General features: G+C 46.6%; 1 protein-coding gene across 3 annotated transcripts in view; it reads left to right on the forward strand.

Annotated features, from left to right (window-relative positions):
* Positions 1 to 592: 592 nt before the first annotated feature.
* TANGO2 (transport and golgi organization 2 homolog) overlaps positions 593 to 16074 on the forward strand; it is a 178149-nt gene continuing 162667 nt past the window's right edge. For 2 of the 3 annotated variants that reach the window (XM_020996343.2, XM_020996344.2), the window contains exon 1: positions 593 to 699. The gene's annotated coding sequence lies outside the window, so the exon portion shown is untranslated. The remainder of the gene's footprint in view (positions 700 to 16074) is intronic. The other variant, XM_020996346.2, reaches the window with a different exon arrangement.

The following is a 16074-nucleotide window of genomic DNA, read 5'->3' on the forward strand; positions in this document are numbered from 1 at the left end:
CCCACTGACTTTGTTCCCCTCATCGGGGCTCATTTCCCAGCAGTTGGGTCTATTTACCCCACCCGGGGTGCATTCCCCTCACTGGGGTTCACCCCTCCCCCACTGGGCTTATTTCCCCCCGCCCCAGGCGCTGTGTTCGCTTCCGGAGGACGGCTCATTCCCCCACGCTGGGCATCTTTCTCTCATTCCTCCCAGGACCAAGTATCGCTCTCATTTGCGGTTTATTTCCCCACAGCAGGGTGGAGTCCCCTCGCACGGGTTTATTCCCCGCCCCTCCCCACAATGCCTGGATTGCCACAGAGGTGCTTGATTTCTCCCACACTCGGGTCTATTTCCTTTCTCCTCCCCGCCCCTCCCCCCGGCCCGCTCCGCCCGCAGGCCCCGCCCCACTCCCTGCCCGCCCTCCTCAGGCCCGCCCTCTCGCCCCGCCCCGCCCCCTCCAAGTTCCCAGGGTCAACCGCCAGCATGAAGCTCAGGACAGAGGGCAGGAAGGCGGAGCCCGAGGCTGGCTGAGCGGCGGAGACTGCTACCAATAGGGATCTGAGCATGGCTTGCGATCCCGCCTCCTCCTCCAGGGCACCAATAGGGTGCAAGGGGGCGGGCCCAACGAACGTCCGGGAGTGGCGGGCACCGGGAGTGGGCGGCCGGAAGTCAGTGCGGTTTTGACAGGAGGGGGTCGGCGCGGAGGCAGCGGCGGAGGTGAGTGTGTGCGGCCCGAACCGGGCCGGGGCGGGTCGGGGCCGCTGATCCGGAAGCCCGGGGAAGCCTCCTCTTGATTCCTGGCATTTTCGTGGCGTTCCAAGTGTGCAAAGCGCTTTGTGCCCGTCCCGCGCCGGCGGGGCAGAGATTGTTTACCTTCGGCGTCCTGATAATAGCCGCGGCTGCACCTGTCGTCACCCTGGCAGGGAGCGCCCATGTCATCTTCACCATCACCGCCAGCATCATCATTATCCCCCTTTTACAGGTGGGGAAACTGAGGCTGGAGTCAGTGACTTGCCCAGGGTCACACAGCTAGTATGTGTCCGAGGCTGGGTTCGAACTCGGGTCTTCCTAATCCCAGCCCCAGGACTGCCTAGAGCTGCCCCAAATCACGTTGTCAGGATGAAAATAGATCTGTGCCTGGTGCTGTAAAGCACTTCGCCTCAGTTCTCTTCCGGGAGATAATTGAGGTGCAGCCTTGGGAAGCAGGAATTATGGGTACTGACCATCGTGTTATGTTACATTGTTGTTTTATAATGCAGATGAAACTGAGGCCCAAGGAAGGGACAGGATGGACATGGGGGGGGGGGTCTGCCCCTGTGGCTGCATGGCTGTAGGGCTCCCGCCAGACGAGGTCCCGGGTCTGCTGACTGTCTGCCGGGCTCTGCTATTAACAATGATCACCCGCAGAAAGCAGTCTAGTATCAGCTTGGGTAATACTCCCCGGAAGCTGTGACATTGAAGGGCTAAGTCACCTTCTTAGAGGATCCCTATAGCAGTGACCACAAAAATGGGCTTTTACCTGATGCTTCATAGGCACCATCCTACATTAGCCTCACAGCAGTCCTTCAGGTACGTGCCACGGATGTTTGCCCCACTTTACAGATGAGGAAACTGAGGTTCAGGGAGAAGTTACATGATGCATTATTAAAACAGATGTTTCTATTACTCATTAAAGTTTCTAAGGCGTGTTTGTGTACAGTGTCTCAAATGAGAGACACACCAGTAGTGTGGACTCCGTGGGTTTTTGTGAGATTCAAATAAAGTCCGTACTGGAGGTATGTGCCTTTTACAGATGGAGAAAGTGAGGCCCAGGGAGAGGAGGTGACAGTGATAACAGATATTTACATAGCTCTCCTCAAATGTTGCCTCCCAGAACCTTGAGGAGGGTGCTCCTCGTGAGGAAATCCAGTCTCAAGTGACTTGCCCATGGTCATTAAGGCAAGCAGAGTCCAAGGTAGGATTTGAACCCAGGCCTTTCTGATTCCTGAGGCCAGCACACCAGCCACTTTGCCAGGCCGCCCCCCCTTGGCTAGGAAGTTGATCGAGAGGCCAGGGTAGCTGGCGTTGCTTTGTGGCACTGCTACTTCTAGCCATTTGACCTTGGGCAAATCACAGAATTTGCATGTGGAAGGACCCCAGAGGCCAACTAGTTCAACTTGTCCCTGAACAAAAACTTCCCACTACAACATACCCGAGCAGGTGGTCAGCCAGCCTTTGCCTGAAGAGCCGCCCCTAGTGCCTCCTTACCAGCTCCCACCCATGCTCACTTCAGTTCAGCTAAAAACGTTTCTTTAAGTGCCTGCCACGAAGAAGGTGCTGGTCTTATGCCCTGGATCATTTCTAGTTCTGTTCTCTAGGGCCAAGCAAAGCAAGTCTTCACCTTCTTCCGCTTGAAAGCCCTTCAGGTACTTGAGGACAGCTCTCACTCTCTCGTCTCTCTCTGTCTGTCCTCCCTCTCTCCTCTCCCTTTTCTTCTCTCTCTCTGTCTCTTCTCCCTCTCCCCTCTCCCTTCTCTTCTCTTCCCTTCCCTTCCCTTCTCTTCTCTCTCTCTGTCTCTGTTTCTATCTCTCTCCCCCTTCTCCCCTCTCCCTCCTAAGTCTTAGCTTCTCCCAATTCATTATCTCCGGTGGAATGTCCTTCATCATCTTAGTTGCCCTCTTTTGGACATTGTCCAGCTTCTTGACGATCTTTTCTAAACTGTGGTGCCCAGACATGAGTACAGTACTCCATATGTGGTCTGACCAGGGCAGAGGACAGTGTGATTTTTACTGTACCTCTCTTCCTCACCCTCCCCACCCCCAAGCCAGCTGGTGGTACACAGTAGATAGAGAGCTAGCCTTGGAGTCAGGAAGACCTGAGTTCAAATCCAGCCTCAGACACTTACTAGCTGTGTGATCCTGGGCAAACCCTTAACCCTGTTTGCCTCAGTTTCCTCAGCTGTAAAATGGGAATAATAATAGTACCTGCCTCCCAAGGTTGTGAGGACCAAATGGGATAATATTTGTAAAAAGCATTTGGCCTAGTACTGTTGTGGTCTAGGGGTCTTGGGAACCCGGACAGCAAGAGCTGTCTTCAAATGCCAAGGGCGCAGGTCTGCCTGGGAAGAATTTGACCACTCAAGCCTTCTTTCAGTCCAAGTAGCAAGTTTCATTTGTGATGCAAATAGAATAGGGCCAGACTCCTAGTGAGTCTGCATTTGGGAGGAATAAGACTGACTTTTTTTACAGGGAAAAAGATTTAGTGGCAAATAGCCTGGAGTGCTCCCGAGGTCACAAAGGCAGGGTCTGGATGGGATTAAGGGGTATGAAGTAGCCAGGAGTGGTCTGGAGGTAGTGGAGAAGGAAGGGCTGAGGTGGGTCGGGCCACAGTGAAAGGACAGTGGAAAGGACTATTGAGTATCTAGTTGGGGATGTGTGGGAAGGCTCAGGAGCAGAGCACCTGGGCCATGGTAGGCATCTCATGGATGTTTACTTTCCCCCTTTGTCCCCCCCTCCAGCCCTGGACGTGATGTCTCCCCACAGGCTGAAGACTGAATTAGGGGCCGATGTTTTGGCTGTCCAGCTGGCACTGAGTTTGTAGTCCATGAAAGGCTTCTTTGGATGAACAGCTCTCTCCAGCCCGGCCTCCCTCATCTGGTGCTTGTAAAGACATTTTTGAAACTCAAGTATCAGACTGTAGTTATTCCTTGGAAGGTGACCTTCTCTCTTCAGCTCAGGGTTGGAGGCCATTGAGCTCCTTTGGGATGCTGACTCGATCATAACATGAGCCAGCCGTCCCACTGACATTGGGTATCTGCACATTCCATAAGCATACACTCCAGGCCTTTAACTACATCGTTCAGAAAGAGGTCGGGGGCCAGCTTGGTGGCGCAGTGACACTTATTAGCTGTGTGACCCTGGGCAAGTCATTTAACCCAATTGCCTAAAAGAAGAAGAACAGAAAGAGGTCAGGTAGCTTCCAGCCAATCCCAGCTGGCAGCTGAGCACTGCTCTTGGGGCGCTCCCTCTGAGACCTCCTGGTGCGACTGAATGGCCGCTCTTTGGGGGCCACCCTTCCGGGCACAGCATCCACCTGATTGTGCTTTTGCCTACTTCTTGTCTCTCCCTCTTATCCATTAGAATAACATCGCACAACTGCTTGGCTAAGGAATGAAAAGCATGGATTAAGCTCTTACGGAATGTAAAGCACTGTGGTAAATGCTGGGCATACAGTAAGAAAATCCAACTGGCCCAGCTCTCAGAGAGCTCACGTTCTCATTGGGAGAGATGTCACATATGCCACAAGCCTCATGTCCCTTCGTATTCCATGGCAGGGCTTCCCAAGGAGAAGGCATCTTCTCTAGTATCATTCCCATCAAAAACCATTTCCGGTTCTGGGGCTAAACTATTTGGTGCTGCTGAGGACCCTTCTTTTGGGGTCCTCAGTCTCCAGGGCTAGAGCGTGCACGAAGGTTGCTTCCCCCGATGGCTACCGTCTGAGCTGGACACAGGGCCGGGCACCTGGTAGCCCTGGGGCTCTGGGCCTTGCCTGCCAGGCTGGGGTCAGTGACAGTTGGTGGAGGGGGGTATGTGAGATCCCTCCTCCACGTGGATCTTTGCTGAGTGGAAAAAAGGCTGCCGTGGTTCCCAGGTGCGTGGGCGTGGTGGCTTCCTGGTGGCTATGACATGGGTTGGCTGGGATCTGAGGGCTGTGGGGAGGCGGCAGGGGTGGTTTGACTGGCTTATTGTGTCTCTTTTCCTCTCACTCCCTCAGGGCCCCCCGGGCTCGCTGGGCTGCCCTGCTGTGCAGCAAGGTTAGCATTTGGTCTTGGTTTTAAAAAAAAAATGGGTGAAATCTAGAATGATCAGAATTGGTTATGAGGAGTTTACTACAAGTCAAGGTCAGGCGCATGGACCTGTACTTTGCAGATGACTCTTTGCCTGTCTCAGGGATATTGGGACAGCCTTTGCCCTTTTCCAGTTCTCTGGCGCCTCTGTCGTTCTCCGTGATCTTCCCAGGTGCAGTGACAGTGGTTTGGGAGCTGCTTCTTCTACTTCCCTAAGCCAAGGCCGTCCAACTCAAAGAGGAGGGCCGCTGATTGTGCAGAAGGACCCCTGCACTTTGGGCCACACAGTAACTTCGTTTTAAAACGTAATATTATCTCTGCTTTATTGTATTTCCATTTATTTTGTTGCCTGTTTTCCATTCCATTTGAATCTGGTTTGGGTCACCCTGGGGGCCGATGGGGGCCACATGTTTGACACAGCTGCCCTAGGATGTCGTTTATCTTCACTAGGTCCCTGAACTCATCTCTTGACTTAGCATGGTTGTCACTGTAACACCCTGCTGGCCACTTTTGTCCTGCTCTTACCTGTGCAAAGACGTTTTCCTTGGCTGAGAAAACAGAAGCAATAGAAGAGCTGAGCAGCCCTTTGTTCTGCCTGACATCCATTACTACTCTCCCATTTGCCCCAAACTGTAGTCTGACCCTTTCTTTAATTTTCCTTTTCCCCCTTTCTGGCTTAAAGAAAAAACCTTCCTTACATTCCGTAGTCTTCTTCACCAGCCTTCACTTATTTTGAGGTTAAGCACATATTCTCATACGTCATGCTTCTGTATTAATGTTCTGGTATCTGCCCTGAAATATACGCATCTTCTAAGCATCATACATCTATACAGTAGATGGATCTTCTATATACATCTCTTATGCATCTCTTTCAAAATCTGTTATTGGTAAGTGCCCTGTGCGGCTACATTGTTTTCGTTAGACCAGTGGTCTCCAAGTGGAAATCTGCAAGATCATCCCTGAGATGGAAGGAAAAATATTAGCCCTAATAAAAAAATTTTAAAATAAAAAATTTTAATTAAAATTTTTTTAATTTAAGTTTTATTAATATTTTATATATGGTTTGACATTTGCTACTTGGTCCATAAGTTGTATGGTGTATTCTATAGGAAAAGTGGAGGTTTGACAAGGGCACCCTCCCTCATTTGTTTGCTTTCATCATATTGTAGTGTTCCCCTTTAAGCAGATTTACAAATGATATTATCTAGTTTGAACTGGAGTAAGTAGCCATCACAAAATAAACAGATGGCTTAAAAAGACTCTTACAAAGAAACTGGGAACAGGAACTGATAGTGATAATTCAAACACAAACAGCAGCAGAGCTAAGGATTCTACTCCTAGTACAAGCTCCTAGCCATTTGGTGAGATAAAAATATCAGATCAGATAAGGAGTTGGACAGAAACAATCAGAAGTTATGAAGGTGATTTGAAATATGGATTTATATCCACTTTCATTAATAATGGCCCTCACACTTTGTACCTTCAATTATTAGCTAAAGATAGCATGAAGCGATCAAAGTTAGCACATTTGAAAACAAAGCTTTTGTTCCAGAAAATGCTCTTAGTCCTATCTGCACGTCCACACTTGAAAACAGAATTTCTTAACCTGATTTTCCTAAAAATCTCCCAAGTGGGTGTTAGTTGGTTTTGAACCTATTTGTAAAGAATATAAAAATGCAGCATCTTCCAGTTTCTTTGCAGTAACAAATAGTTGATTGACATCAGGGAAGATGGAAATCTACTAGCCGGATTGCAACAGAACCTTTTTTATTATGATGGCATTGAAAAAAGAAGCGTTGTGATTCATTTGGCATCTCCTCTCTTTAGAACCATACCTTTGCCACATACCTTTTTCATCAGTGAACCAAGCATTCAAACCAAGTATCCAAATAAGCTCACTTGAAAACTGGGCCTCTCAATTATTTTTATACAGCAACAACACACTCTTGCTAAACCAAGATTTCAAAAAGGAAGGATATTCAGGCATGTTGCCCCTGTTAAAAATGATTGTCACTAATTTTAAGTGAGTAAAAACATTTTTGTTCTATTATAAATAAAATGCTTAAAATACTGCTTATTTCCTCTTTATCTCATCCTTTAATTTCTCCTTTTGTGTATTTTTAGAATTCTGCATAGTATATGTGTACATTAGCACTTGCTTATAATTTGCAAGAAAGATAGATATAGGAGTCCATACTCAAAAAATTTGCCCCTGTGATGGACACAGGATCTTTGACCTCCTCCATTTGTAAACTAAACCTGTTTGCTCTTCCTTATAAATGCTGGTGGCCCCCAACTCCCCGAACTTATCTGATGTTGCCTGATTTTCTTGCCTGATTAATTCCAAAGACCCCTGGATGAGTATAACCCTGTGCTGCTCAGAACCCCTGGACTCAAGAGATCCCTTAGCACCAACCCCCCCAGGAACTATGTTTCCAGACGTTGTTGCTACCGTGGGCAGATCTTTGTGCCTTCAGAATCTCATGCCTGAGAGTTTCCCATAATTCCCTGGATGACTTCTCCGTAGAATTTTATTCCATGCAGTCCTGGCTGTTCTCTCCCTGGACTCTTTAAAATCCGCTCCCCCAAAATGTGCGGGGCACGTCGGCCTATTCTGACCTTTTGTCTGCTTCCCTCTCACAAATTACAGAATAGAAGGGTCACTACCACGGGGTTGCCATCATTTCCAGCCAGATCCTCCCGTTGTTGAGAATCAGATCTAGAATAGAGTTCCTGGTTGTTGTCCCTCTCACCTTTTGTAGGAAGAAATTCTTTAATTAGATTTGATTTAATTAGCAAGTCAAGAAATTATTAGCCGCTCTGCTTGTGGTCAAGAGTTCTAGCGGATGTCTGGAGTTATTGCGGTGTCCCCATCACCGTGAGCTGGCGCTCCTCCACGCCAGCTTCGGGGTGCGTCCCCAGCCCCCTGCCCGCTCCCCTTTCTCTCCGGGCGCTCTGCTGTGTACTCTGATGACAGTAGGGGCTCCGTTCCTTCCTCTCTCGGTCTTCCCCCAAGCGGGCGCCACCGTGTTTTCCTCTCCGCTGCCTGAATTGCCCGATCGCCGGAGTTTATTTTCTTAATATGTAATGCTTCTCCACACTCGCCCTTGCTACTCCTCCCTGCCCCCCATTTCTTTGGAATAAACCATTCCAGAGCCATGCTCTGATCTGGATCTCATCCCACCCAGTCTGAGGTCACATCGGCCTCCTTGTGTTAGGATTTCCACTTCATTTGGCTTTTTTCTCTTACTTCATACATAGACATCTAAGGCCATGCTTTTTTTTTTTTAATCATCTCCTTGCTTGAATTTTGTCTCCTATGATCTCCTTGGGATCTCAATCAACCAGTCAGTCAACAAACACTTATTAAGGGCTAACTGCCTGCTAGACGCTAAATTTTGAATTTTGTATTGGGGGTTACAGATATATGAATGAAACAATACCCACTTACAAACAGTGGAGAGATATCTCTCTCCACAATAGCTGTAATATTTAGCTTCATGGCTATTTTAGGCAGTGGATAGAGAGCGCTGGGCTTGAAAAGTCAGGAAGTCCTGAGTTCAAATGTGGCCTCAGACACTTCCTAGCTGTGTGAACCCGAGCAAGTCACTTCCCCTCTGTGGGCCTCAGTCTCCTCATCTGTAAAATGGGCATCATGATAGCATCTACCTCCCAGGGCGGTTGTGAGGATCAAATGAGATGATCGTTGTAAAGCATTTAGCATGGTGCCTGGCACATAGCAGGTGCTCTAAAAGTGTTCACTATTATCAGCTGTAATTCTGAAGTCCTTTTGACTGGATTAGCTGGTCAGATAAGTTCTTATCAGCTCTTTTGTTCAGTTCCCCTCACCCCTGGCTGCCTTCCTGTCATTCCGGAATCTTAAGCCTTGCTCTAGAAATACACATCCCGTTCTCAGCTGTCATCCTCGCAACCAGCTGTTCACTTCCAAAGCAGGCCATTTGGAATCTCTTCTCTTCAGAGGACAACAGTAGTGACAATACGTCCTGTTCCCCCGTGGTCCTCAATTTCTTGCCCAAGATTGTGTAAACTTTCAGCCTGCCTTCTAGGGCCCTGCTGCCAGAGTCGTGCGTGCAAATGTGTCACGCGTGTGCTGTGTGCCAGAAAGGGGTAGCAGTCTTTCATTTTGACAAGTCTTGGGAGGTTCTGCCCCAAGAAGACAGCAGACCTCTCTCGTTGTTATGAAGTTTAAAAAATACCCGTTTCAAAAGCCTTCACAGCAGGGAGCTGCCACCTACCACTTCTGGCCTCTTCCTCTGATCCTGGTAGCACCTGAGGAGCCCCCATATAGCAGCTTCTTCAAAAAAATAAAACCAAACATTTCCACATTAGTCATGTTGTGAAAGAAGAAACAGAACAAAAGGGAAAAGCCACCCAAAAAAAGTGAAAACAGTATGCTTTGTCTACATTCAGACTCCAGAGTTCTTACTCTGGGTGTGGATACCATTTTCTATCATGAGTCTTTTGGAATTGTCTTAGATCATTGCATTGCTGAGCAGAGCCATGTCTATGAAAGCTAGTCATTGTACGATTTGGCTGTTGCTGTTACGATGTTCTCCTGGTTCTGCTCACTTCATTCAGCATCAGTTCATGTAAGTCTTTCCAGGTTTTTCTGAAGTCTGCCTGCTCATCATTTCTTATAGCACAATATATTCCATTACATTCATATGCCACAACTTGTTCAGCCATTCCCCAATTGATGGGCATTCCCTCAATTTCCAATTCTTTGCCATCACAGAAAGAGCTGCTATAAATATTTTTGTACATATAGGTCCTTTTCTTTCTTGTTTTGGGTTTGGTTTTTTTTTTAATCTCTTTTGGGATGCAGACCTAGCAGTGGTATTGCTAGATCAAAGAGTATGCATGGTTTTATAGCCCTTTGGGCATAGTTCCAAACTGCTGTCCAGAATGGTTGGATCAATTAATTCACTTCACCTGCACTACATTAGTGTCCCAATTTTCACACATTTTCTCCAACATTTCATTTTCCTGTTTTGACATGTTGGCCAATCTGATAGGTGTGAAGTGGTACCTCAGAATTGTTCTGATTTGCATTTCTTTAATCAATAGTGATTTAGAGCATTTTTTTCTTTCTTTTTCTTTTTTTGTTTTTTGAGACAGTGGGGTTAAGTGACTTGCCCAGGGTCACACAGCTAGTGAGTATTATGTGTCTGAGACTGGATTTGAACTCAAGTCCTCCTGACTCCAAGGCTGGAGCTCTATCCACTGTGCCACCTAGCTGCCCCTAGTGCATTTTTTCATATGATATAGATAGTTTTAATTTATTCATCTGAAAACTGCCTGTTCATATCCTTTGACCGTTTATCAACTGGGGAATGACTTGTATTCTTATTACTTTGACTCAGTTCTCTATATGTTTAAGAAATAAGGCCTTTATCAGAGACACTGGCTGTAAAGATTGCTGTAAAAAAAGCATCTTTCTGCTTTCCTTCCAATCTTAGTTTTGTTGGTTGTGTTTGTGAAAAAACTTTTTAATTTTGCATTTCGTGAAGCTCTCTGTCTCTTGTTTGGTCATAAATTCTTCCCTTCTCCATAGATCTGACAGGTAAACTATTCCTTGCTCTCCTGATTTGCTTATGGCATCATCATCCTTTATGTGTAAATCGTGTGCCCATTTTGGCCTTATCTTGGTATATGGTGTGAGATGTTGGTGTGTGCCTAGTTTCTGCCATACTCTTTTCCAGTTTTCCCAGCAGTTTTTGTCAAACAATGGGTTCTTATCCCAAAAGCTGGGGGTCTTTGGGTTTATCAAACAGTACATTATTATAATCATTTACTACTGTGTCTTGTGTACTTAATCTATTCCACTGATCCACCATGGTATTTCTTTGCCAATACCAAATAGTTTTGATAATTCCTCTGGTGCATGGACAGCTCACCCCTTTTTGGGAGAGCCTCTGTTTCTTAGTGCCAAGGATTCTTGGGCTTTCTTCTTCCCTTTCTCATCTGTGGGACGGTTTTCCGGTCTCCAGCCCCCTGACACACAGAGGTCGGTGATCCTGTCTCGGCCATTTCAGGTCTATTGTTCTCCCTGGTTTCACACCAAACCCCTTTTTCCCTGTTTTCCAGGAGTATTTCATTTTCTGTGATAACCTGGAGAGTGAAAAGGTGTTTCCTTTTATTCTAGAAAATGAAGAAGAGACCAGCTTGTACTTTGAACATAGGTAGAAGCCATTTGCACAGGAGAGACTGGCATTGTATACTCCATGCGATTCATTGCAAAGTGTACCCTACCTTCCATGCATTCTAGTGAGATCTCTCATCTTTCTTTTTAGAAGCTCCCTGGAGATTTGCTATGGCATCTGCTCATGGGCACCTGTAGCTATGCAGTTACCTCTCACTCACCTTTTGGGATCCCTTACCAGCCACACATCACCTCCCTTTCCTTTCCCTCACTGGTCATTTATTTACTTTGTCTTCCCCACCACCTCCTTCTCCTGGAGGCCTTCCCTTCTTCCTTCAGCTTGAACCCTTCTCTTTTCACTTTTCTCTCCCTCATTCTCCTCTTGCAGCTCAAGGCCTCTTCCCTGGGTTCTTCATCTTCTCTTCCTGCTCTTCTGTATTTGTTTCTTCCTGAGGCCTTCTGCTTGGGCCTGCCTTTTCTTCCTCGGGCCCTTCTGGTAGAGTCTGTTTTCTGCCTTAATTATTCTTTTTCTGCTTCTTTTCAGCCTTCTGAATGTAGTCCATCCTTCTCCACAGTCTTTTCCCTCAGAAGCTGGAAGTAGAAGTATCCTAAAATACTCTTGGGGTGATCTGGGTTAATCATGAATGAATCACTGAATGAGGCATTTCTCACTCCATACAAGGCACTGTGAAAAGTGTTCCAATATAAAGAGAAAAGTCAGACAGTCCCTTCTCTCAAGGGGTTCAAAGTCTAATGAGGGGAAATAACACATATGGCAGATTAGATCTCCTGGTCAGACAGAAAGGACCCATGGTCCTTAGGGTGAAGTGGAAAAGCAGGTGAGAGTGCCTATTTGGGAATGCCATTTCTGCTGACAAAATCATATCAGTTTCTGATGTTGACTCATTTGACTTTGCCAAGGCCTTTAATGGCAAAAACGTTCTATTCTGAGACATCAGTTGATGTGACCCAGGATGAGGGCTTTGGGTGCTGGGCTGTCGGGTTCAGGGCCTGCAGCTCTCTCCATCAGCATCCAAGGGGAGAGGATGATGAAGGTGGTGGGGAAATACTTATGTAAACTTCCCCGTTTCTTGCTATTTCTAAGATGATCCTGGTAAAGTTCGATCATGCCCTTCCGCCAAGTTGTATAAATGATCTTGTATTCTAACCTGGCATTGCCCTTGGCTTCCATATTTCTTGGCAGGCAAAGAAAAGGAAATACTTTCTGGCTGAGGCCGTTTTTAGGTTCTTTTGGTCTCCCTTATTGTGGCAATTGATTTGTACCCATTAAACTTCCTTGAGGAGTTACGAGGGTTTGAGTCAGTGTCTGTTCTTTTCTGAGTCCTGTGTTTTTGTACCAGTCTGCTTGTTTGTGTGGGGTCTGCTTGGAGTTGTTTCAATTGTGCACCTGCCTTACCTTCTTTATCCATCTTTGTTCTAACAAGCTGATGGTGGCTGTACCCTGATGACTGACTGGTAAGCGGTCTGTTGTTTCCTGTCTTTTAAGATGTCAGTTTCGTTGTTTGTTATGTTATTCGGTGCTTGCCATGTCCAACATCTCCCGATTCTTTTCTTGAAGAAAACATTCATGATAGAGAGCCATGAGACTTCTATGTATTGTGTAGGCCTTTGTCCTCATTCATCTATTACTCCTGTCCAGTATTTAAATGGAAGGGTTTGGCTGCCCAGCATGGCATTTAAGTCACCAAGAAGACGTGGACTCAGTTTGAGGGTCTCCTGGAGAGAGCTCCTTGTCGAATGCCTCTCGCTCACAGTCGATGGCCACAGCACCCCTCTCTACTGAACTACACCACTAGGAGAGAGCTGACAGTCAGTCTTTTATCCTTTCAAGGAGAGCCTTTGGGGAAAGCCCTTTCATTCTTCCCCACATGGTAGAACTGGCCAGAGTTTCCAGAATAGCCTTTAAAAATCTAGGTTCACCTTAGCACCACATTGTAGGACTTTGTAGATTCAGTTCAGTTAAACAAATAGGCATTATGCAGTCTTTATCTTCTGCTAGACTCTAAATAAACGGCTTGATATAAATCTTATATGTCCCTGAGTTTCTAGCACAGTACTGTGCCTGTAGTACTTAACACATATTGGTAATTAATACAATACTGGTACCTCATGCAAATGTGTTGAATTAAATTGAAAAAATCATCGTTGGCGGCCCAGGCAGCACACATTCTCCCAGAGGGAACAGTAAGTAAGACATGGAGGGAGAGGGAGCTGCCAGGCCCTGAAGCGGCTCTGAGCCCTATGTCTGAACGGGAAGGAGGATGGGAATGTGAGCTCTCTCGGGGAGGAGATCTCCCAGACCCCCAGGGCCAGTAGAAGGGAGGTGAGGAGCAGAGAACACGGCCCTCAGGGGCCATGGCGGGCACTGAGTGTGTGGGAAAGAGCTGGGCTGAGGAGACTGGAATCAGACCAGCCTTCAGTCCGCAGGCATCTAGTAGGCACTGGCAGTGTGCCAGGCATTGGGCCAGGCACTGGAGACAGAACAACAAAAATGAACCAATCCTTGCCCTCAGAGAACTTACATTCTCTCAGAGGGGACAACAGGGACAGAAATGAATACATACAAACCATATTTTTGAGGGAGAGTGGAACAGGCAGCCAGGGTGGTCAGAAAAGGCTTTATGTAGAGGAAGGGGCACTTGGGCAGAACTTTGAGGAATGTGAAGAATCGTAAGAGGCATGTGGGGTAGGGGAGTGGGGGTGGGATTCTGGGGATGGAGGCTAGCCCCCACACATGGCCAGTGTACAGGTACTGACCTGGGAGATGGAGCAGCCCGGGAGTGAAAGAGCAGGAAGACCAGCTTTACTGGACCATGTTGTGAGGGAAAGGGATATATGTGTGTGTGTGTGTTGTGTGTGGTGTGTGTGTGTGTGTGCACATATGTATAATAAGATTCCAAAGGCAGGTTGGGGCTTTTAAAGTTAGACAAAGGAGCTTGCAGGTGGCACCTGGGAGCCTTGGGAATTTTTCGAATAGGTGGATGATATGGTCAGACTGTCACTCTGGCAGCTCTTTAGGAGATGGATTGGAGTAGGGAGAAGCTCGAAGCATAATGAAAGGGGAGGGGAGGAGAAGGGCCAGGGATCAGAGATACCTTGACTGCCTTGTGTACGTCATGGTGGTGGTGGTTTGTCCTTCATTCTCGAAGAGGACCAATTTGGGATGGTAGATTGTGTATATCAGGCTTCTTAAACTTTTTCCACACGCGACCTCTTTAGTGCTTCTTAAACTGTGGGTCACGACCGACAATAGGATGACTTTCTTGTTATGCTGTTAATGAATACTGCTTTTATTCCATGGCATGACTTTTATTCCCTTTGGCACGGAATTAAGCTTTGGGACCTTTTTCGTTGAACATCTCCATGATGTTGTTTGAGCTTTGAGAATCTACCTCCATTGTTCAAGATGCCATTCAAAGCCACTGCTGCATTTGGGGGCAGTTGAGAGTGGCGTAATATGTGTTCTGAAGTCTGTTCCAGCATTACTTTCATAGTTAGTACCCGACAGCTCCTGGCCTGTAGCAGATTTAGAGTTTACAAATTCCTTACCACAACAATCCCATGAGAGAGGTAGTACAAGTATGATTATACCCATTTCACAGGTGAAAGACCTGAGGCAATGAAGTTAAATGATAAGCTAGAGATTATTTAGTCCAGCCCCCTCGTTTTACAAATGAGAAAATTGAGACGAGAAGGGGATGGAACTTGAGAAGGACACAGGCAGTAAATGGTAGAGCAGGGATTTGAGTCTCGGGTTCCATGTTCCTTCCACTGTACCACATTGCTTTGTCTAGGATTGCATGACTAGAGTCAGAACCTGGAATGTCTTCTGACTCCCAGCCCTGTGTTTCTCCCCCTACCCCCTAATTATTGACTGCTGGGTTGGTTTGTTTAACTGCTTGTTTCTTCCTCTTAGCTGTATTTGCTCACCATCATGTGATCCTTCTAGGTGAGGGTAAGGAGTAGGTACAGATAGTTCTGGAATAGACTTCACAGACTCCTTCTGGTCTTCAAGGCTTCCCAGGAACTGGGTGGGATCTAAGGAGGGTTTTGAATGCGTGAAATAGTTTCATTCATCGTTGGTGCCTGTTTCCAAAACCCGAAAGACCTGATGTGGGATTTGTCAAAGTTAAAGCACAAACTTGGCCCTGAAAAATACAGTTGAGATGTTAACCGCTTTGGTGAACTAAACAGCTTTCAGCTGTCGAACACATAAAACCATACGATCTCAGAAACTCTTTCAAAATAAGAACTACTAACTTTGAAATTGCTTCCTTTCACCCTTAAAAGCAGGAGAAAGATGGAAATATTTCCTTTTTTTTTAGAAGTCAAGGAAGACAGATGAAGTTTTTTCCTCTTTGTTCTGTGTTGGAATATCTCCAATCCTGCTCTAAGATGTGCTTGCCTCCCCACCGCTGGTGGAAAGGCTTCTTCTCTAGTCTCAAGGTACTTGAAGTACAGACACACACCAGATTTTTAATAGACTGCGCCAATGTGAATGCTTATTGCATTCCCTATTTATGCTATTCCCTTAGGATCTAATAACACCTCCCAGTGGCAGTGAGGCCTAATCAATGTTTCTAAAACACTCTGAAGGATTTAGAACACAGAAATTCTCCAACTGCAGAATCAGTCCCAGATTTCACAGACCTTTAGTGTCGGAACGTACCACAAAGGCCATCCAGTCCAGCCCACACCACATCTGTCATGGTAAAATGACCATTCAGTAGCCAAAAGATTTAGAAATGACTAGAGTTTGTAAATCAGGAGGAGGAGGCTGGGCTAGGGCATTAAAATGTTCCTGGCACTCCTAGCAGGTCTCTCTTTCCTGGCCAAATCAGGAGTTGTCACACTGTGTTCTGAAGTATATTTACCTCTTCTGGAAGAGCAGCCAAGGCTAAACTGATTTCACTTAATGAAACGGGACAGCCTTTTGAGTTCTGACCAACATGTCATAATTACAATGATACTTCAACAGACTAATGCACAGCTAATGATCAGAGCAGGAATATAATCTATGCAACATGGTGGACATAGGGAGGAGGTGGATTATTGATTCCTCATTACCTTTACCAATGGTTCA

This window comes from Phascolarctos cinereus, unplaced genomic scaffold (assembly GCF_003287225.1).
Source record: "Phascolarctos cinereus isolate Bilbo 61053 unplaced genomic scaffold, phaCin_HiC Scaffold_4;HRSCAF=312, whole genome shotgun sequence".
NCBI lineage: Eukaryota > Metazoa > Chordata > Mammalia > Diprotodontia > Phascolarctidae > Phascolarctos > Phascolarctos cinereus.